This window comes from Canis aureus, chromosome 9, assembly GCF_053574225.1.
Source record: "Canis aureus isolate CA01 chromosome 9, VMU_Caureus_v.1.0, whole genome shotgun sequence".
NCBI lineage: Eukaryota > Metazoa > Chordata > Mammalia > Carnivora > Canidae > Canis > Canis aureus.
In genome coordinates, this window is record NC_135619.1 from 72,584,155 (window position 1) to 72,605,069 (window position 20,915).

The window sequence follows — 20,915 nt, forward strand, 5'->3', positions numbered from 1 at the left end:
GAAGTGAAGCATTGTCTAATTATAAAAATATGCAATTAGGCAAGAAATACTATTAATATATCATGAAAACTCTGCAGTTCACTTAGAAGCAAGTGGTATAGCAGCTAAGGATGATGATATTAACAGGATAAGTTATAGACAATGCTCATCGTCTGAGTCCGTGGTAAATTTGAAGTTTGTTTTCTTAAGGGGAAAAAATATGTACACCAAATTAATGATTGCCCAAATGACTGACTACATGGGCGGGGGAAAGTGAAGACCGATGGAAAGAATGTCTCAACCTTTCTTATCATTTGCTCTTCCTTATACTCCTCAGAACAGACATACCACACCTTCCCTGATTATGGAGCTCCAGTTCCATCTCTGTTTTAGGAGTTGGAAGACCAATGTGAGTAATAACCAATATTCTTGTCTTGGTTTGGGTGGTGTGTCTAAGAGTAGTCACTGTAGTACTAAAAAAGATGAAATATACTCAGATGTTCAACTGTGTCCTAGTAACAAATATGGGGTTAAAATGAAATATTACAATGATGAAAGCATTTATGAAAAAATGATAGTAAATATGACAGATATATAATAATGTGGGATTTGTTCAGATATATATTAAGGCAATCAAGGCCCTTTTGAGTTTTTGTGAATCATACAGTGTAAAAATTATAATTAGGGTATTAATGAATTAATAAAGAATGTAGAAATGAATGAAGAGAAGGTGGTCTTTTTGGATCAATGATGATAACTGCCAGCGTATGAGTCACGGATGATGAATGATACGTGTCTGGAACTCTGAGGTCCAACACAAAAGAGATGTGGTCTTTCTCTTCGTGCGTTTCCATTCTTGATTATAATTAGATCACTGAAATATCAATAAGGAAATATATTTTTAAAAAGTGAATTGTAGAAACATTGTCCAATTTTAAAAATATGTGAAGAGGCAAGAAGTACAATTCATATAATTTGAAAACACTGAAGTCCAAAGAGAAATGAATGGTACGTGACTGTCCCCTCTTTGGCTAGGATGGTATGGACAGGACAAATTTTAGATAGTTTTTATATTCTGGATCACTGGGAAGTTCAAAGCAGTTCATTTTTGTAAAAGACAATGAAATAAATATTCTCCAGTAATGGTTTCCTAAATGCCTGACTTAATGAAAGATGTAGAGCAAGTGTCAGTGGAAGAATGTCTCATTTTTGTCCTCATGTTATCTGCTTGGTACTCTTCAGGACAGATGCTCCAGCTGGTTTCAGCTTCCACCCTGATCAAGATTGTTGTATTTCCTGTGTCTTAGGAGAGTAAACCAAGGTGAGTAGTAATTAGAGATTCTATCTCGGTTTGGGTCATTTAAGGGTATTCAAAGTATTATTAAAAATTAATAAATGTAATAAAAAAGTAAATTATGGCCCAGTGATAAATATGATATGGAACATTGATTAATTGATAATATGTAACATTGAGATTGATTAATGAGAGAGATATGATCTATGTTGGCAATTATTCTGTAGATAGATGTTAGGAATATTCAAATTGTTGATTCTTTAGGTTTTGTTAATTGCATATTTGACTATGATCAAAAAATTAATGATTGAATTGATACAATGTAGAAATTAATGAAGAAAAAGTGGGTCTTTTTTGTACCTATGATAATGACTGGTGGCAGATGAGTTTGGATGATGAATCCTGTGTATCTAGAACTCTGAGGTCCAGTTCAGTACAGTCTTTCTGTTTATTTGATCCTATGGACAGTTTTTCTGAAATAACAAAGATAATGTTTTTATTGGGTTCATAGATTTATATTTATTATTACAAGTGGATCAAGGATAGAACCATGGAGATATATGAATAGCAGATAAATATAAAAGCATGAAGATGTCCAACTATGAAGACCTGTATTTAGGCATGAAATATTAATAAAAATTTCAAATACTGACACCCATTAAGAATTAAATGAATCAAGAGTGTCACTTTAGCCCACAGTCCTTTAGACATGAACAATTAAGAGTCAATTTCATTGTTCTGGGTCAATCTCAAGTTTGAGGATTTTTGCACTGCTGTATAAGAAAAAAATCAATGTTATGAAATATTTATAAATATCTAAATGCCTGAGTAAATGAAATGTGGAAAGCAAGAATCAATGGAAATAAGTGTTTTATTTTATTTTATTTTATTTTATTTTATTTTATTTTATTTTATTTATCATCGACTGTGCTTTTCATTTCTCAAAATGGACACATTTGAGCTGAATTAAACAATATTCCATGGTGGCAAGCTCTGTGGTTGCATCTCTGTTTTAGCACAGAGAACAATGTGAGTAATCTCCAATTTCTTGTCGTGGCTCCAATGATTATTTTATTCAGTGAATCAGTATATTATTTGAAAGTCCATGTAGTAGACTTACAGAAGGCCAACAATAGCTCAGTGAAGAATATTGAATTTTATGAAACATTATATTGATTAATGCATAAATAACAGCATCATTTTATTTTATTTATTTATTTATTTTAACAGCATCGTTTTAAAAGAGATATGTTGATGTGAGAATGATTCTATTTACAGATTAAAGATATTATGACTTCTCTTGGGCTTTTGTGAATGATAGGGTCCTGGCATTATTGTTAGTGATTTAATGAATTAGTCAATAGACAATGTAGAATTGAATGAAGGAAAAGAGGAGCAATACTAGATCGATGATGACCACTGGTGGCGTATGAGTCATATACGATGAATACATGTCTGGAACTCTGAGGTCCAGCAGAAGTGGAATCTGGTTTATTGTCCTGTATTAGGTAATTCTATAGACAGATATCAAGAATATATAAGGATCTTCGTTTTGGTCCTTATGTTCATACATTTTCTTTCAATTTTTATAATTGGATCAATGAAATAATAAACAAACATATAAATAAATAAGGATGAAAGCAGTGAAATCTTGTCCAATTATAAAAATATGTGGTTAGGTAAGGACTAATATTAGTGTATATTTAAAATAGTGATACCTATAAGGGAATATATGGTACAGGACTTGTTCTTTGCCTGAGGATGATATAATTCTTGATAATTAATAGTCAATGTTTATACTCTTCATTAGTGGCTAGATCGATATTTTTCATTTACTTATGAGAAAATAAAATGTGAAATATTGCAAAGCACTGCTTAATGATTTACTAAACTGAAGATGGGATGCAAGGACCAACGTATATAATATCCCAAACTTTTTTTTTTTTTTTATCTTGCTCTACTCTGTACTCTTCAGAACAGACATACTTGAGCTGATTTAACATCTTCCATGATCCTGAGTTCTGTGGTTGCCTCTGTATAATAGGAGGATGGGATAAATGTAAGTAACAGTTGAAATTTTTTTCTTGGTTTATGCGTTGTTTTTAAAAGGTATTTCACTATATTATTAAAAACTACAATATATAATAGAAAGAGGCACTATATTTTAGTGATAAATATGCGATATATAAACTGTTGCAGTGATTAATCCATGGGAAACTGAAGATAAATAATTAAAGAAATGTATCGATGTGAGAATTATCTCGGTAGAGATAGGAACATACAAGTTTTCCTCAGTTTTTGTGAATTGCAGCATTTAAAATTATTAGTGAATTAATGATTTACTCAGTAAACAATAAGAAGTGAATGAAGAAAAGGGACAATATTGGATCGATGATGACCACTGGTGGCGTATGAGTCATATATGATGAATACGTGTCTGGAACTCTGAGGTCCAACAGAAAAGAAATCTAGTTTATTCCTATTGTTTGAAGAGATCCTGTGTGGACAGATGTCTAGAATATACAAGGATTTGGTTTTTGGTGTTAGTGTCCATGCATTTTCTTTCAATTTTTATAATTGGATCAATGAAATAATCAATAAACAAATATAAAAAGAAATGCAATAAAGCATTATCCAGTTATAGAAATATGTTATTATGCAAGAAATAGTATTAACATTCTTTGAAAACTGTGAAGTTTAATTAAAAGTAAAAGCTACCCAAGTGTTATATGTATGGCTAAGGTTGACATAGATAGTATAAGTCATAGACAATGTTCAGATTCTGGGTCACTGTAAGATCAAAGTTATTCATTTTCTTAAGAGAAAAAAACATTTACACCGAATTAATAGTTGACCAACAATGGATTTAATGAAAGGTTAAAAGCAAGGATGAGTAGAGAATATCTTGACTATTTTTATGATATGCTCTGCTTTATACTCCTCAGGACAGAAAAATTAGACATGCTTCAAGAATTTTACCCTGATCAAGAGCCCCAGAATTGTATTTCTGTACTGGGGAGACAGGAGACAAATGTGAGTAATAATCAAAGTTCTTGTCTTGTTTCTGGTGTTTTTTTAAGGATATTCATTGTATCAATAGACAGTATGAACTGTAATCAAAGAAGGCCAACTATGTCTTAGTGACAAATATAGGATTAAAATGAAGTATTACATAACATTTATGAAAAGCAGGATAATTGTTGAAAGATATAGTGATGTGTGAATGATTCTAGATACATATTATGGATAACAGTTTCTTCTTTAAGTTTTGTGAATCATATAGTTTTAAATAGTAATTTGTGAATTAATGAATTAATCAATGAACAATGTAGAAATGAATGAGGAGAAGGTGGTCTTTTTGGATCAATGATGATAACTGCCAGCGTATGAGTCACGGATGATGAATGATACGTGTCTGGAACTCTGAGGTCCAACACAAAAGAGATGTGGTCTTTCTCTTCGTGCGATTCCATTCTTGATTATAATTAGATCACTGAAATATCAATAAGGAAATATATTTTTAAAAAGTGAATTGTAGAAACATTGTCCAATTTTAAAAATATGTGAAGAGGCAAGAAGTACAATTCATATAATTTGAAAACACTGAAGTCCAAAGAGAAATGAATGGTACGTGACTGTCCCCTCTTTGGCTAGGATGGTATGGACAGGACAAATTTTAGATAGTTTTTATATTCTGGATCACTAGGAAGTTCAAAGCAGTTCATTTTTGTAAAAGACGATGAAATAAATATTCTCCAGTAATGGTTTCCTAAATGCCTGACTTAATGAAAGATATAAAGCAAGGATCAGTGGGAAAATATCTCATTTTTTTTAATCACCTGCTCTGCTCTGTACTCCTCAGAAATGATGCACTCCAGCTGATTGTAACATTCTTCCAAGGTCGTGAGCCCTCTGGTTGCATCTGTGTTGGAGGAGCATCAAGACTATGTAAGACTCAAAGCTCTTGTCTTGGTTTAGGGCTATTCAGTGCGTTATTCAAAAGTATTAAATATAATCAAAGAAAGCAAAATATAGCAATGTTTAATACTAGACTGATATGAAGCAATATGTTTACTAATCCATAAAGGTAATCCTGGGGTAGTTAATGAAAGAGATTTAGTCTCTGTAATATTATATAGACACGTTAGAAATGTTGAAGGACTATATTTTTAATTTATGTATAGTTTTTGATTAATGAATTAATAAATAAATTTTCTTGAGAATGGAGAGAAAGAGGGTCAGTCTTGGACCAGTGATAAAAGCTGGTGGTGTATGAGCTCATATATGATGAATGCTATGCGTCTGGAACTCAGATCTGATACAGAAGTAATCTAGTCTTTTTCTCTTGTGTCTAGGGATCCTAAATACAGATGTTAGGAATATATAAGAATTTTGTTGGTCTTTGTGTTCATGAATTTTAATAATTTATAAAATTAATTAAAATAAAATTTATAAAACTATTAATAGGATAAATATATGAATGAATAAAGGTGAGGAAGTTGAAGTATTGCTTTTTGGTAAATATGTAGCAAGGTAAAAGAATATTAATATACATTAGGATGTATATAAAAGGACCAAGTATATTACATCTTCGACTAAGGTTGATATAAACAGTGAAATGGGTGGGACTGGAAAAAAAAAACCCAGTGAAATGCTATAGTCAGTTATTGTCTGACTCAGTTCCAAGTTTGAAGTTTATTTTTAAGGTAAAATTAATATTTCCATTAAGCCAATAAATGCTTAAATGATTATATAAATGAATGGTGGGACACATGGGTCAGTGGAGAGGAGGTCTCAATCTTTTCATCCCCTTCTCTGTTTCATATTCTTCAGAACAGATGCTTGAGCTGATTTCATCTTCTGCTGTGATCAGGATTGTCAGGTGATTCTCCTTTGTGTTAGGAAACGGAATAAGGAGAGTAATAGTAGTGTTTTGATTTGGTCATTTGTTTGTGTTCATGGTATTACTAAAAAGTAATAAATATAATAAAAAGGTTCACTATGCTTAACAAATAGATATGATATAAAACATTGTGTTCATTAATCTATTACATAGCATTGAGATTGATTAATGAAAGAAATAGAGCCTCTGTTGGCAGAAGTTGAGGGCATTCGAACAACAATAAGATGCTTCAGTTTTTGTGAATTATACTCATTTTTAAAAAATATTTTCAATGAATTAATGATTTAATCAATACAAATGTAGGAAGGAATGAAGAAAAGGTGGGCCTCTAGAGGAACAGTGATGACAAATGATTGATGAATCATGGGTGATGAGCAATTTGTGTCTGGATATACAAGGTCCAACATAATAGTCCACTCCTGCTATTCTCTTTGACTCTGTACATGGATATTTGGAATATACAAAGATCATATTCTTATTTTGAGTTTGTAAGTTTGGGTTTGTTATTATTAGTAGATCAACGATTAGTGGATCAATAATATGCATATTAAAGAAATATACATAATAGGTAAAGAACAGAGGGAGAAGGATTATCTAACTATGAAGTATCATATGGTGAGGCAAGAAATAATAAAATTGAAAATATTTATGTTAAGAAGTGGAAAAAGGGTGTTACCTTCTTAGCTAAGAGTTATACAGATAAGTAAGAGTGTAGTCTTTCTGAGTCAATGTCAAGTTTGAGGTAGATTCTTTTATTAAGAGAAAAACATATTCATGTCATGAAATAAGTGAGTAAATGAAATGTGAAAAGCAAGGATCAGTGGAGATAAAGTCTTAACTTTCTTTTTCTTTTTATCATTTACTGTGCTGTGTATTTCAGAACCGACATACTCAAGCTAAGAATTGTTTTATGGTGGTGAGCTCTATGATCGCATCTGTACGTTAGAAGCACAGAGACCAATGTGAGTAATAGTCAAGTTCTTGGTTTCCGCTGTGTTTTTTTTTTAAGGATATTCAATGTATTTTTAAAAGTACCATAAGGTCAAACGTAGCCAAGTGTAGCCTAGTGACAACTACTGAATTCCTGTGAAGCATTATATTATTACATGCATGAAATTTAAGATAGTTTTTTACATTTTCTTTTATTATTATTATTATATCACAGATGAAATTTAAGATACTTAATGAATGAGCTATATTTGAGAATTATTCTATATACAGATTAGGATTATCATAACTCTTGCGTTATTCTGAATAATAGGATTTTAAATTATTGTTAATGAATTAATAAGTTAGTCAATAAACAGTCAATAAAATAGAACTGAATGAAGGAAAAGAGGGATAATACTGCATTGATAATGACCACTGGTGGTGTATGAGTCGTATATGATGAGTATGTGTCTGGAACTCTGAGGTCCAACACACAATAAAATGTCTATTCCCATCGTTTGATGGGATCTTATACAGAGCTATCAGGAATATATCAGAATCTTGTTTTTAGCTGTCTTCATGTTATTATTATATTTGGATAAATGATTTATAAATAAATCTATAATCTTGTGTTTGGTCTTTAATGTTGATACTTTCTATTTTTAAATTAGGTCAATGAAATAATAAATAAATAAGAAGTGGGTAAAATATTGTCTAGTTACAAAAATATGTGGTTAAACAAGAAATACCGTCAATACATTTTGAAAACAAATATGTATTAGGAAATATGTGGTATAATGGCATTATTCTTTGAGTAATGGTCAGTGTTCATGCTATCAGCTACAAGATTGATACTGTTTATTTTCTTAAGAAAAATAAAATATAGGTTATCCCAATTCATTGCTTATTAATGATTGAATGAAAGGTGGAATGCAGGGACCAATGATTATAAGGTCTCATTTTTTTTTATCCTCTGCTCTGTCTTGTACTCCTTAGAATAGTCACCCTTGCTGATTTAGACATTCCGCCAGTCACGAGCTCTGTGGTTGCATCTATGTGTGAAGAGCATGGAGCTCAATGTGGGTAATAGTTAAAATTCTTTGAGAGTCCAAATTGATTTTGTGGGTTTTTTAAAAAAGATTTTATTTATTTATCTGACAGAGAAAGAGAAAGCACAAGCAGAGAGAGAGGCAGGCAGAGGGAAAGGGAGAAGCAGGCTCCCCACCGAGCAGGGAGCCTGATGCAGGGCTTGATTCTAGGACCTTGGGATCATGACCTGAACTGAAGGCAGACTCCCAACCAACTGAGCCACCCAGGTGCCCCAGTTTTGAGGTCTTTTAAAAGAGATTTTAGCTGCATGATTAATAATGTGATATAAAGTTAATGGTCACAACCATAGCCAGAGAGTAAATTTGAGGCTAATATGAAGCATTATATTAATTAATCTATATAGGAAACATTTTGGTTAATTAATAAAAGCTATTGTCAGCAGGAAGTAATTCTAAAGACAAATGTTGGAGATATTTAAGGATCTTGCTTCAAGTTTCTGAGCTCCCCAAGCATTTATTTTATCGTTATTAATTGATGAATTATTCAATAAAAGCATGTAGACATTAATGACTATAATGAGGCCCAAATGTGACTGCTCATGTATGAATCTGGAACTCTGAGGCAATCATGGAAATTAGTTAATCTGTTCCCTCTTTTGGAATTGTTTCAGTGAAGAAATGTCTGGAATGTACAAAGATCATATTCTCATAGTGATTTTATGGACATAGATTGGTTGTTATTAATGGAATAATGATGGAACTATTAAAAATACAAATTTGTAAAAAACAAGAAAGCAGAACATTGTCTAGTTATTAAGTTTTGTGATGAGGCAAGAGATATTAGTAATAACCATTGAAAACAGTAATTCCCATTAAGAGATAAATGGACAAAGTTCTCACACCTCTTTGAGGTCACACACATATACTCTGATAAAAAGAGTGATTTTTATTCTTTTTGGTAGTGAAATTGAATTTTTCCTTTTGTAAGATAAAAATATATACATACTGAAAAAAATAACTAAATATTGACTGTATGAATTGTGAGGAGCAAAGATCAATTGCAGTTAGGTCTCAATTTTTTCTATTACTTGCTCTGCTCTGTCATCCTCAGAATGGATGCACTCAAGCTGATGAAAGCATTTTCCATGGTCTTGAGGTCCTTGTTACCTCTGTATAAGAAGAGGACAGAGGTTAATGTGAGTAATAGTTCTTTTCTTGGTTTCCATGTGTTTGTTTTTTTATTCCACTCAATGTGGATCCCAACATGGGACTTGAACTCACAACCCTGAGATCAAGACCTGAGCTGAGATCAAGAGTCAGAGGTTTAACTGATTGAGCTGCTCAGGTACTCCTCCAGGTGGTTTTTAAAAGGCAATTCACTGTATTATTAAAAAGTGTGAAATATAATTTTTATTTTATTTTATTTTATTTTTAATAAATTTATTTTTTTATTGGTGTTCAATTTGTCAACATACAGAATAACACCTAGTGCTCATCCCGTCAAGTGCCCACCTCAGTGCCCGCCACCCAGTCACCCCCACCCCCCACCCACCTCCCCTTCCACCACCCCTAGTTTGTTTCCCAGAGTTAGGAGTCTTTCATGTTGAAATATAATTTTTAAAAAGGCAACTGTATCTCAGTGATAAATATGGAATATATGAAACATTGATTAGTCCATGTGTAGACAACTAAGGATAATTAATAAAAAAGATACATTGATATGGGAATAATCTATGTACAGACTAGGGATAGAAAGGCTCTTCTAGGGTTTTGTTTATCATAGCGTTTAGAAATTATTATTAATGAATTAATATTTTAATCAACCAATAAACAGAAATGAATGAAGAAAAAGAAGGACAATATTGGATCGATGATGACCACTGGTGGCGTATGAGTCCTATGCGATGAATACGTGTCTGGAACTCTGAGGTCCAACACAAAACAGATGTGGTCTTTCTCTTCATACATTTATATTCTTTGTTAAAATTGGATCATTGAAATATCACTGTGGAAATACGTGATTCGAAAAGCTGATGTAAAAAAATGCAAGAAATACTATTAATATATTTTGAAAACACTGAGTAGTCCAAAGAGAAATAAATGGTACCCAAATGTAACCTCTATGGAGGACCAATTATAGACAATGTTTATGTTCTGGGTCAGTGCAAAGTTCAAAGTAGGTTCTTTTTCTTTTTCTTTTTTTGGTTCTCTTAAGAGAAAAATGAAATAGACTTCAAATAATGATTGTCTAAATGCCCAACTAAATACAAGATGTAAATCAAGGGTAAATGGAAGAATGTCTAATTTTTTATCATCTGCTCTGCTCTGTACTCCTCAGAATGGATGCACTCCAGCTGATTGTAACATTCCAATGTCATGAGCCCTCTGGTTGCATCTATGTTTGAGGAGCATGGAGACCATGTAAGTAATAGTTAAAGTTCTTGTCTCGGCCTGAGTCATTTGTTTAGGGTTATTTACTGTACTATTCAAAAGTATTATTAAAGAATATAAAATATGCCAATGTTATTTATTAGGTTGAGATGAAGCATTTTGTTGGCCAAAGTATAATATTGAGGTCAGCTAATGAAACAGATTAGTCTCTGTGGAAATGATTCTACAAATGGATGGTAGAGATGTTGATGGATCTTATTCTAATTTTTTAAAGATTTCTTTATGAATGAATTAATCAGTAAACAAATGTTTATGAGAATGAAAAGAAAGAGGGCCAGTCACAGATCAGTGAAGATGGCTAGTGGTAAATTAAGCATATACAATGAATACTACATGTCTGGAATTCTAGGGTTCAACACGGTGTTATCTAGTACATTCCCCATGTGTCAAGGGATCTTGTAGACAGGTGTCAAGAATATACACGATTTTTTTTCTTGGTCTTTGTGTTCACGAATTTTAATGATATTTGTAAGGTGTCAATGGTGGGATAAAGAAGACATGTATAAAGACCAAAGGGAATGCATGGTTGCCCCAGTCAGTAGAACATCCCTCTTGATCTCAGGGTCATGAGCCCCTAACCGTAACTCTAACCCTAGATCTGAGAAGAAAAAGAAGTGGTATATGTTTGCAATGGAATATTACTTGGCCATAAAAACAAATGAAATCTTGCCATTTGCGACAACATGGATGGAGCTAGAGTGCATTATGCTAAGTGAAATAAGTCAGGCAAAGAAAGATAAATACCATATGATTTCATTCATATGTGGAATTCAATAAACAAAACAAACAAGCAAAGGGAAAAAGGGACAATGAGGGATACAAACCAAGAAACAGACTCTTAACTGTAGAGAACACACTGATGGTCATCGGTGGGGAGTAGGAGGGGGTGGGATGTGGGAAACAGGTGATGGGGATGAAGGAGGGCACTTGTTGTGATGAGCACCGGGTCATGTATGGAATTGATGAATCACTATATGATACACCAGAAACTAATATTACACTGTATGTTGACTAACTGGAATTTAAATAAAAACTTAAAGAAAGAAAAAAGTACTATATAGAATTGAAGAAGGCCACTGTAACCCATTGATACATATTGAACTGGCTGAAAACATATAATTTTATTTATTAAGGCATAAATGAAATTTAAGATGATTAATGAATCAGATATACTGATGTGAAAATGACTCTAGATACATATAAGGATATCAGTGGCTTCTTGGGTTTTGTGAATCATAGTTGTAAAATTATAGTTAGTGAATAAATGAATTAGTCAACAATGTAGAAATAAATGAAGAAAAGGTACAATATTGGATCAATGACCACCACTGGTGGTGTATGGGTTGTATATAGTAAACATGTCTGAAACTCTGAGGCCCAGCAGAAAGTTTCCTGCTTAATTACCCCTGTTGGAAATGATTCAACCGTCAGGTGTCAGGAATACAGAAAGATCTTAGTTTTGTCTTTTATGTTAATGTATTTTTGTTTCTATTTTTATAATTGGATCAATGAGATAGTAAATATAAAAATGAATAAATATAAGAAGAATGAAATATTGTCCAGATAAAAGATTACTGGGTTAGGCAAGAAATGCTATTGATTTTATAGACAAATTTTTTTTCCACAGAAAGATGTCAGTGTCAATACAAATCAATACCAAGATCATATTTTTGTATTGATTTCATAGATGTAGTTGTTATTAATGGAATAATGATAGAAGTATTGAACAAATATAAATAAAAATTAAAGAAAAATAGGATGAAACATTCATTGCCTAACTGAACATCTGTGGTGATATAAAAGATATTAATAAAACTGAAAATACTGGTGCTTATTTGAAATAACAGATCAAGATGTATCACCTCTTTGGCTAAAAATCAGATAGGCATTGATTTGTAAGAATCAGTTGTGTTGTTCTGGGTTAGTCTCAAGGTTGAGTTTTACATTTTGTTTGGATAAATATATAATAAAATATGTATTTATATATTATTTTATCCTTTATATATTTCATTTTAGTTACATATCTTACATATTCATATTATATTTTATGTATTTATATATTTACATATTGTATTCTATTCATTTACATATTTTATAGATCACATTTATATTATATTTCATGTATTTTGTATTATATTTTAACTATATTTTAAAATATTTAACATTTTATTTATGTATTTTATGTATTTATAAGTTATATATTTTATTATATACTTATATACATTTTATTATATATTTGTGTATCATATATAAAATTTTTATTTATATATAAAAATATATATATAAAGATGAAAAATAAATATCTAAATCCTGGGCCTATGAAATAAAAAACAAAGATCAATGTCAATTAGATTTTAGTTATTTTTATCACTTGCTCTGCTCTGACCTCCTTAGAATGGACATTCTTCATACCCTCATGGGCATGAGCTCTGTGGTTCCCTCTATGTAATTGGAGGATGCAGATTAGTGTGAATAACAGTTAAATTCTTTTCTAGGTTAAGTATTTTTTTTAAATTTTTTACATTTTTATTTATTTATGATAGTCACAGAGAGAGAGAGAGAGAGAGAGAGAGAGAGGCAGAGACACAGGCAGAGGGAGAAGCAGGCTCCATGCACCGGGAGCCCGATGTGGGATTTGATACCGGGTCTCCAGGATCGCGCCCTGGGCCGAAGGCAGTCGCCAAACCGCTGCGCCACCCAGGGATCCCTAGGTTAAGTATTTTTTTTAAAGTACAAAATGTACTTGAAGAAGGCAATGTATCTCAGTGATAAATCTGGGATATATGAAAATTATATTAATTAATTCAAGTGTGGAAAACAGGATAATTAATGAAAGAGACACATTGATGTGGGTATAATCTATGTACAGATTAGGAATGCAATAACTCTTCTTGGGTTTTGCTGAATCATAGTGTTTAGAAATTATCAGTAGTGGATTAATAATTTAATCATTAAACAAAGAAATGAATGAAGGAAAAGAGGGAGGATGCTGGATCGATGATGACCACTGGTGGCATATGAGTTGTATACGATGAATACGTGTCTGGAACTCTGAGGTCCAATGGAAGAAATCTAGTCCATTCCCATTGTTTGAAGGGGTTCTCTAGACACATGTCAGGAATATAAAATGATATTATCTTTGATGTTAAAGTTCACGTGTTTTCATGCTATTAGTATAATTGGATAAATAGGAGAATCTATAAATAAATATATAAATTTATATGAATGAGTAAAGCATTGTTCAATTATAAAAATATATGATTATGTAAGAAATACTGTTAACATCCTGTGAAGACTCTGGGTTTCCATTTGAAGAAGATGGTACAGGACTGTTGCCTGGATGGCTAAGGAGGCTATTGATGGTGTAAGGCATAAACAATGTTCAGATTCTGGGTCAGTGGTAAAATCAAAGTTGTTTTTCCTTAAGAGAAAAACAATATTTATACCAAATTAGTGATTACCTAAGTGCTTAACTAAATGAAAAGTGAAAAGCAACAATTATTGGAGAGATGTCTCACTTTTTTATCATCTGCTCTGCCCTGCATTCCTCAGAACAGACACACTGGACTTGCTTTAAGGATTCTTCCCTGATCATGAGCTCCAGGGCTATAGTTCTGTTGGAGGAGTCTGGAGACCAATGTGAGTAATAATCGGTGTTCTTATCTTCATTCTGGTATTTTGCTTAAGGATATTCGCTGTACTTGTATAAAGTGTGAAATATAATCAAAGAATGTGAACTCTATCCTAGTAACAATTACAGGCTTAATATGAGGTATTGTTTTCATTAATAAATGAGAAACTGAGGATAGTTAATGACATAGATATTCTGAGAATCATTCTAGTTACTACTAGGGAGCTCAAGGACTTGTTTTATTTTTTATAATACAGTTTCAGAATTATAATTAATAAATTAATAAATCAATAAACAGTATAGAGAAGAATGAAGAGAGAGTGGTCTTCTTTGGATCAATGATAACTCTTGGCATAGGATTCACGTATGATGAATGATATATGTCTGGACCTCTGAGGTCCAACACAAAAGAAACTTGAGTTCTTGAGTTTTTTTTTATTATCATCTTCTCTGATCTGTACACCTCAGAATGGACCCACTTGAGCTGATAAAAGCATCTTTCAAGATGATGTGCTCTCCAGTTGCGTCTATGTTATTAGGAATGCTGAAGAGACCAGTGTGAGTGTCAGTATTTGAGCTTAGGTGGTTTGTTTAAGGGCATTCATTAGATTATTCCAAATATTAAATACAATAAAAGAAGGCAAAATATGCCAGTATTAAATATCAGATTGATATGAAACATTAATTTGATGATTTATATCCATAAATGCAAACCTTGAAGTCAGATTTTGAAACAGAGTTAGTCTCTGGAAAAGATTGTAGAGAGAGATATTAAGGATATTAAGGGATCTTACATTTGTTTATTTTTAATTTCGTGAATTAATTTTGTTAAACCATAAGCAAATGTTAATGAGAATGAAAAGAAAGAGGTCTAATCATGAGTCAGTGGTGGTGAATGATGGTGGGTGAGTCATGGACAATGAATACCATGTGTCTGGATACCAAGGTCCAACATAATATCTAGTATATTCTGTTTATTTAATCCTATAGACAGGTGTTAGAAATATACCCCATGTCAGTATTGGGTTTATAGATTACAATTTATTATTGTTAATAGACTAATTATAGGACCATTAAAGAAATACAAATAATAAATAAAGAAGGAAAGGACAAAGTGCTTTTTAACTCTGAACATTTGTGATCAGGTATGAGATAGTATTAGCACAATTGAAAACACTGAAACTCATTAAGGAATAAAGGGATCAAGAATATAATCTAAAAAAAAAGAAAAAAAGACAAAGAATGGAGTGTCATTTGTTTGACTAAGAATCCTATTAACACAGATAATTAAGAGTCCATTTTTTTGTTGTTGTTGTGGGTCTGTTTCAAGTTTTCTGCTCTTCATTTTATTAAGATAAATAGTATATATGATTTATAAATTACTAAATGAATAGGTAAAAAATGAGGAAATCAAGGATCAATGGGAATAGGAATTTTTTTTTTTTTTTTTTGGAATAGGAATTTAACCATTTTTTTAAATCATCAGCTATCCTTCTCAGAATGGACACACTTGAGCTAGTTCAAGCCATATGACCTGGTGGCATAGAAATCAGCATAAGAGTCAAAGTTCTTGTCTGGGTTTCAGTGATTTTTTTTCAGGATATTCAGTGTAGTTTTTAAAAGTGGCATATTTAATAAAGTTGGTCACCTGTAGCCAAGTGGCAAATATTGAAATGATACGAAACATAAAAACAGGATATTTAAAGAAAGAGATATATTAATATGAAAATGATTCGATAAACAGAATAGGGATTTCATGGCTGCTTTTTTTGATAATTGGGCTTCAAAATAATTAGTGAATTAATAAATTAGTCAATAGCACTCTAGAAATGAAGAAAACAGTTATAATATGGATTGGTGATGGCCACTAGTGACGTAGGAGTTGTATACGATGAATATATGGAACTCTGAAACTCTGAAGTCCAACATGGATAGATTGTTGTCCACCACCCCCATTTCAAGTGATCCTCTAGACACGTGCCAGGAATATATACAGGGATCTTCTTTTGGCCTTTACATTCATGCATTTCTATTATTATTATAACTAGTTGAATAAAATAATAAAAACAGAGAAAGATGAAGGTGGTGAAACTTTGTCCATTATTAAAATATGGAATTAGGCAAGAAATATTATTACTGTATATAAAAAATAAATGCTTATTATGAAAGATACATATGCATCTATTCTTTGACTAAAGTGATATAATTTCTAAATAATAGTTAATATTCATGTTTTCTGTCAAGGACAAGATATTGTTCATTCACTTAAGAAAAATAAAATAAACATTATCCAAGTTGATACCTACCTGAGTGACTGAATGAAAGATGGAATACAGTGATGAATGAACATAAGGTCATAGTTTCTTTATATCTGCTCTAACTTGTATTCCTTAGAATGGTCATTCTTGGCTGATTTAAGCAGTCCACCATGTCCTGGGATCAGTGGTTGCATCTATGTGTAAAGAGCATGGAGCCCAACGTGAATAATGGTAAAAATTCTTTTCTTGGTTTTGTGGTTTTTCAAAAAGGTTTTCACCACATTATTAAAAAGCGTGAAATAGGATCAGTAATCGCCAAACATGCTAAAAAGAAAGATGATGTTAATATGAAGCATTATTGTAATTAATCTTTGTAGGAAATTTTGAAGGCATTAATGAAAGATATATATTGTCTGTGAAAAGAAATTCCATAGGCAGATATCAGAGATATTCAGGGGTCTTGTTTCAAATTTTTGTGACTGTAGGTATTTATTTTATTATTATTAGTGAATTGATGAATTAGTAAAAACATGTGGACATGATTGAAGATAATGAGGGACATACCTGGATAAATGATGACAAGTAGTGGCATATGAGTCTTGGATGATGAACACTACAGATCTGGAACTCTGGGGTCCAACACAAAATAAATCTAGTCCTTTATCCTCATTTGAAGTGATCCTATAGAGGGATGTCAGGCATTTGTGAGGGTCATGTTCTTGGCCTTTGTGTACATGAATGTTTAAAAGTATTATTATTATAAAATCAGTGGTAGAAATATAGAGAACAAACTGGTGGTTGCTAGAAGGGGAGGGGGAGGAGAGGATAGGCAAAATGGGTGAAGGGGAGTGGGAGATACAGGTTTCCAGATACAGGCTTCCTGTGTTATTGTATGGTGACAGGTGGTAGCTACACTTGTGGTGAGCATAGCATAATGTATAGAGTGTTGTTAAGTCACTCTGTTGTACACCTGAATCTAAAGTAACATTGTAAAAAAATAAAAAAATAAAAAAAATAAAGTAACATTGTGTGTCAACCGTACTTCAAAAAAAAAAATCAATGGCAATATAAATAAAATGAAATGGATAAATCTTAAAAGAATAAGACACTATTTATTGTTAAAATATATAATAATAAATATGATATAATTGGAATGGAAAAAATGATCAAGTGTATATGTTTTGAGTGAGAATGATAGTGATAAGTAATACTTATTGTTTGAGTCCGTCAAAACCTTGACATTTAATTTATTAAGGGAAAAATAAATATTACCATAAATTAATAAATGCCCAGGTGATTATGCAAATGAATGATGAAAACTATGAATCAGTGGAAAGTGTCAACATTTTAGTCGCCTTTTCTGCTTAGTACTCTTTAGAAGAGATGCTGGAACCAGTTTTAGCTTTTGTCTCATCAAAATTGTCATGGTGCCTCTGTAGAGAGAGACCAAAGTGAGTAATGGTCAAAGTTGTTGTCTTGGATTGGGTCATTTGTTTGAAAGTATTTATGGTATTATTAAAAATTATTAAATTAATTTAAAAGTTTACCATGACCTAATGATAAATATGATATAAAACATTATGTTGATTAATTTATAATGTGCAGGATCGAGGTCTCTTAATGAAAAAGATATAGTCTAAGTGAGAAATTATTCTGTAAACCATAGTTATGGATATTCAGTATTTGTTCTTGGGTTTTTATGAAGCATGTATTGTTACTAATGAATTCATAATTTAATCAATACTGATGAAGAAACAAAGAAAAACAGCCATGATGCGATGATGATGACTGGAAACATAGGAATCAAGGATAAAAAAATATGTGTCTGAAACTCTGAGGTCCCATATGGGACATGATCACTGTATTTCCTCCATTGAAATTGTTTCCCTGAAGAGATGTCAGGAATATACAAAATCATATTCTTATATTGATTTCATAGATTAGTTATTATTAATGGAATAATGATAGAAATATTTAAATAAATATAAGTTAATATATTAAGAAGAAGAAGGTGAAGCATGGTCCAATTATGAATGTATGTAGTGAAGCAAAAGATATAATTTTTATATTATATTTATATATTATCTGATACCCTTTAAGGAATCAGTGAATCAAGAGGCTAAGGTTCATATAGGCACATGATGAGGAAGAGTGAATTTTATTTTTCTGGGTCAATCTTTAGATTGAGTTTTTCCTTTTGCTAAGATAAAAATTACGTATTAAGAAAAAGTAATAAATACCTAATTAATGAAATTCAGAAAGGTTTCTTTCTTCTTTCTTTCTTTCTTTCTTTCTTTCTTTCTTTCTTTCTTTCTTTCTTTCTTTCTTTTTTCCATCTATTCTATCTGTATTCCTCAGAATGATGCACTTGAGCTGATTTAACATCTTCCATGGTCAAGAGCTCAATGGTTGGTTCTATATAATAGGAGGACAGAAATTAATGTGAGTAACAGTTGAGTTTATTTTCTTGGTTTCAGTGTGTTGTATTTTAAGATTATTTGTTAAAAAGTGCAAAATACATTTAAATAAGAGGAACAGTACTGGATCAATGATGACCACTGGTGGCGTATGAATCGTATGTGATGAATACGTGTCTGGAACTCTGAGGTCCAACATGCAAGAAATCTAGTTCATTCCCTCTGTTTGAATTGACTCTTTTAACTGTACATCAGGAATGTACAAAAAGAAATAATATTATAACTTGGAATGGACAGTAAACAGACCGCTGGATCTCTGATGAAAGGATGGTAATAGAACAGTATAAGTAACAGTCAGTTACTGCTGTCAGTTTCAAGTTTTACATTTGATGTATTAAGAAAAGTATATTAACATAAAAAGTATATAAATGGATGGTATAATGTATGGATCAATGGATCGGTGTCTTAATTTTTTATCATTTGCTCTGCTCCTTACTCTCAGAATGGACATACTTGAGCCTATTTAAGGATTCATTTACAGTCATGATCTTTATGTTTGCATCTACCTGTTAAGAGCATAGAAATCAATGTGAGTAATAGTCACAATTCTTTCTTGGTTTGAATGGTTCAAAGAAGGCTAGCCATGCCAATGTTCAATATCAGATTGATAGGAGGCATTAAAGTAAGTAATCCATAAAGAAACAAATACTAAGTTCAGTTAATGAAAAGGATTTAGCCTGTTTATATTATGGGGATATTGTGGATTAATGCTAGGGATAGTGAAAGATCTTATTTTTTTGGTGTGATTTGTGTGTATTTCTTCATTAATTAATTAGAAATACACACATCATCAATAAGGAAATATAGATACGAGTGGTCAGAAAGACAGCCAATCTTGGACCATGATGATGACATAAGTCATAGATGATGCATAATATTTGTGCGGAACTCTGAGGGCCAGTGCAAAAGGAATCTAGTCTGTTCCCCATATTTTAAGTCATACCATAGACAGATCTCAGGATTATACAGTGATCTTTTTCTTGGTCTTTGTGTTCATGAATTATAAAAAATGTAATTATGAAAGAATCAATGACAGAATAAATTAGCAAATGTATAAATGAATAAAGATGAAGAGGGTGAATTATTGTTCATTATTAAAATACATAGTCAGGAAAATGAATATTAATATCTACTGGAATGGATAATAAGTTGACCAAGTCTGTTAAATGTTTGAGTAAGGGTGACATGGACAGTGATAGGTCGTGGTCAGTATAACCCTGAGGTCAGTTGAAAGTTTGATGTTTATTGTATTGAGAGAAAGATAAATAAATTTTACTATAAAGTAATTAATACCCAGATGACAATATACATGAAGTATAGAAATTATAGATCAGTAGAAAGAATGTCTCAATCTTTTTATCATCTTTTCTGCTTGATACTCTTCAGAAACAACAAGCAGGACTTAAGCCTTTTTCTGCCATCAAAATTGTTACATTATCTCTGTTCTCAGAAAGACACCTCAGTAGAGTAATAGTCAAAGTTCTTGTCTTGGCTTTGGTCACTTATGTAAGGCATTCGCTGTATTATTTTAAAGTATTAAGTCTAATTTAAAAAGATATATATGGCCCACCTATTAATGTGATATGAAATATTGATTAATAATGTGCAATTTTGATGTCACTTAATGAGAAAGATACAGTGTTTTGAGAAAGATTTGTATTCATAGATTTTAGGGATGGGATATTCAGGGATATTGTTCTTGTGTTATCATGAATCATGTATATTTTGTTATTATCAATAAATTAATGATTTGATACAAATTTAGAAATGAATGAAGAAAAATGGGACTTCACATGGCCCGTTGATGATGACTAGTGGCTTATGAGTCAGGGACAGTGAATAAAATGTATCTAGAATTCTGAAGTCCAACACAAAACATAATTAATCGACTTATCTCTTATTTTGGAAATGATCCTATTAACAGAAGTCAGAAATGCACAAAT

The 20,915-nt window shown here is 31.7% G+C and overlaps 1 long non-coding RNA gene, 17 other non-coding genes and 1 pseudogene across 35 annotated transcripts in view; all 19 read left to right on the top strand.

Annotated features, from left to right (window-relative positions):
* Positions 1-20,915, top strand: part of LOC144321158 (uncharacterized) — a 107,062-nt gene that overhangs the window by 85,531 nt on the left and 616 nt on the right. For 16 of the 18 annotated variants that reach the window (XR_013386901.1, XR_013386916.1, XR_013386917.1 and 13 more), the window contains 14 exons: positions 317-388; positions 1,222-1,300; positions 2,235-2,302; positions 3,249-3,332; positions 4,219-4,306; positions 5,136-5,221; positions 6,107-6,155; positions 7,057-7,138; positions 8,103-8,185; positions 9,267-9,351; positions 14,159-14,245; positions 16,632-16,726; positions 18,854-18,937; positions 19,415-19,501. This is a non-coding gene — a long non-coding RNA (uncharacterized LOC144321158). The remainder of the gene's footprint in view (positions 1-316; positions 389-1,221; positions 1,301-2,234; positions 2,303-3,248; positions 3,333-4,218; positions 4,307-5,135; positions 5,222-6,106; positions 6,156-7,056; positions 7,139-8,102; positions 8,186-9,266; positions 9,352-14,158; positions 14,246-16,631; positions 16,727-18,853; positions 18,938-19,414; positions 19,502-20,915) is intronic. The other 2 variants (XR_013386906.1, XR_013386909.1) reach the window with 2 other exon arrangements.
* On the top strand, positions 720-794 carry LOC144321421 (small nucleolar RNA SNORD113/SNORD114 family). Its single transcript, XR_013387081.1, has one exon. It is a non-coding gene; the product is annotated as a small nucleolar RNA SNORD113/SNORD114 family (small nucleolar RNA).
* On the top strand, positions 1,629-1,702 carry LOC144321439 (small nucleolar RNA SNORD113/SNORD114 family). Its single transcript, XR_013387099.1, has one exon. It is a non-coding gene; the product is annotated as a small nucleolar RNA SNORD113/SNORD114 family (small nucleolar RNA).
* Positions 2,676-2,747, top strand: LOC144321414 (small nucleolar RNA SNORD113/SNORD114 family). The gene has a single exon (XR_013387075.1). It is a non-coding gene; the product is annotated as a small nucleolar RNA SNORD113/SNORD114 family (small nucleolar RNA).
* On the top strand, positions 3,658-3,729 carry LOC144321398 (small nucleolar RNA SNORD113/SNORD114 family). The gene has a single exon (XR_013387060.1). It is a non-coding gene; the product is annotated as a small nucleolar RNA SNORD113/SNORD114 family (small nucleolar RNA).
* LOC144321423 (small nucleolar RNA SNORD113/SNORD114 family) lies at positions 4,633-4,707 on the top strand. The gene has a single exon (XR_013387083.1). It is a non-coding gene; the product is annotated as a small nucleolar RNA SNORD113/SNORD114 family (small nucleolar RNA).
* LOC144321449 (small nucleolar RNA SNORD113/SNORD114 family) lies at positions 5,519-5,592 on the top strand. The gene has a single exon (XR_013387107.1). It is a non-coding gene; the product is annotated as a small nucleolar RNA SNORD113/SNORD114 family (small nucleolar RNA).
* LOC144321460 (small nucleolar RNA SNORD113/SNORD114 family) lies at positions 6,509-6,580 on the top strand. The gene has a single exon (XR_013387117.1). It is a non-coding gene; the product is annotated as a small nucleolar RNA SNORD113/SNORD114 family (small nucleolar RNA).
* Positions 7,525-7,596, top strand: LOC144321428 (small nucleolar RNA SNORD113/SNORD114 family). The gene has a single exon (XR_013387087.1). It is a non-coding gene; the product is annotated as a small nucleolar RNA SNORD113/SNORD114 family (small nucleolar RNA).
* Positions 10,019-10,090, top strand: LOC144321418 (small nucleolar RNA SNORD113/SNORD114 family). Its single transcript, XR_013387078.1, has one exon. It is a non-coding gene; the product is annotated as a small nucleolar RNA SNORD113/SNORD114 family (small nucleolar RNA).
* On the top strand, positions 10,888-10,962 carry LOC144321459 (small nucleolar RNA SNORD113/SNORD114 family). Its single transcript, XR_013387116.1, has one exon. It is a non-coding gene; the product is annotated as a small nucleolar RNA SNORD113/SNORD114 family (small nucleolar RNA).
* LOC144321451 (small nucleolar RNA SNORD113/SNORD114 family) lies at positions 11,918-11,987 on the top strand. The gene has a single exon (XR_013387109.1). It is a non-coding gene; the product is annotated as a small nucleolar RNA SNORD113/SNORD114 family (small nucleolar RNA).
* LOC144321410 (small nucleolar RNA SNORD113/SNORD114 family) lies at positions 13,597-13,668 on the top strand. Its single transcript, XR_013387071.1, has one exon. It is a non-coding gene; the product is annotated as a small nucleolar RNA SNORD113/SNORD114 family (small nucleolar RNA).
* On the top strand, positions 14,569-14,640 carry LOC144321438 (small nucleolar RNA SNORD113/SNORD114 family). The gene has a single exon (XR_013387098.1). It is a non-coding gene; the product is annotated as a small nucleolar RNA SNORD113/SNORD114 family (small nucleolar RNA).
* On the top strand, positions 15,116-15,189 carry LOC144321463 (small nucleolar RNA SNORD113/SNORD114 family). Its single transcript, XR_013387120.1, has one exon. It is a non-coding gene; the product is annotated as a small nucleolar RNA SNORD113/SNORD114 family (small nucleolar RNA).
* LOC144321436 (small nucleolar RNA SNORD113/SNORD114 family) lies at positions 16,088-16,163 on the top strand (annotated as a pseudogene).
* On the top strand, positions 17,061-17,135 carry LOC144321426 (small nucleolar RNA SNORD113/SNORD114 family). The gene has a single exon (XR_013387085.1). It is a non-coding gene; the product is annotated as a small nucleolar RNA SNORD113/SNORD114 family (small nucleolar RNA).
* Positions 19,037-19,108, top strand: LOC144321412 (small nucleolar RNA SNORD113/SNORD114 family). The gene has a single exon (XR_013387073.1). It is a non-coding gene; the product is annotated as a small nucleolar RNA SNORD113/SNORD114 family (small nucleolar RNA).
* Positions 20,767-20,841, top strand: LOC144321431 (small nucleolar RNA SNORD113/SNORD114 family). The gene has a single exon (XR_013387090.1). It is a non-coding gene; the product is annotated as a small nucleolar RNA SNORD113/SNORD114 family (small nucleolar RNA).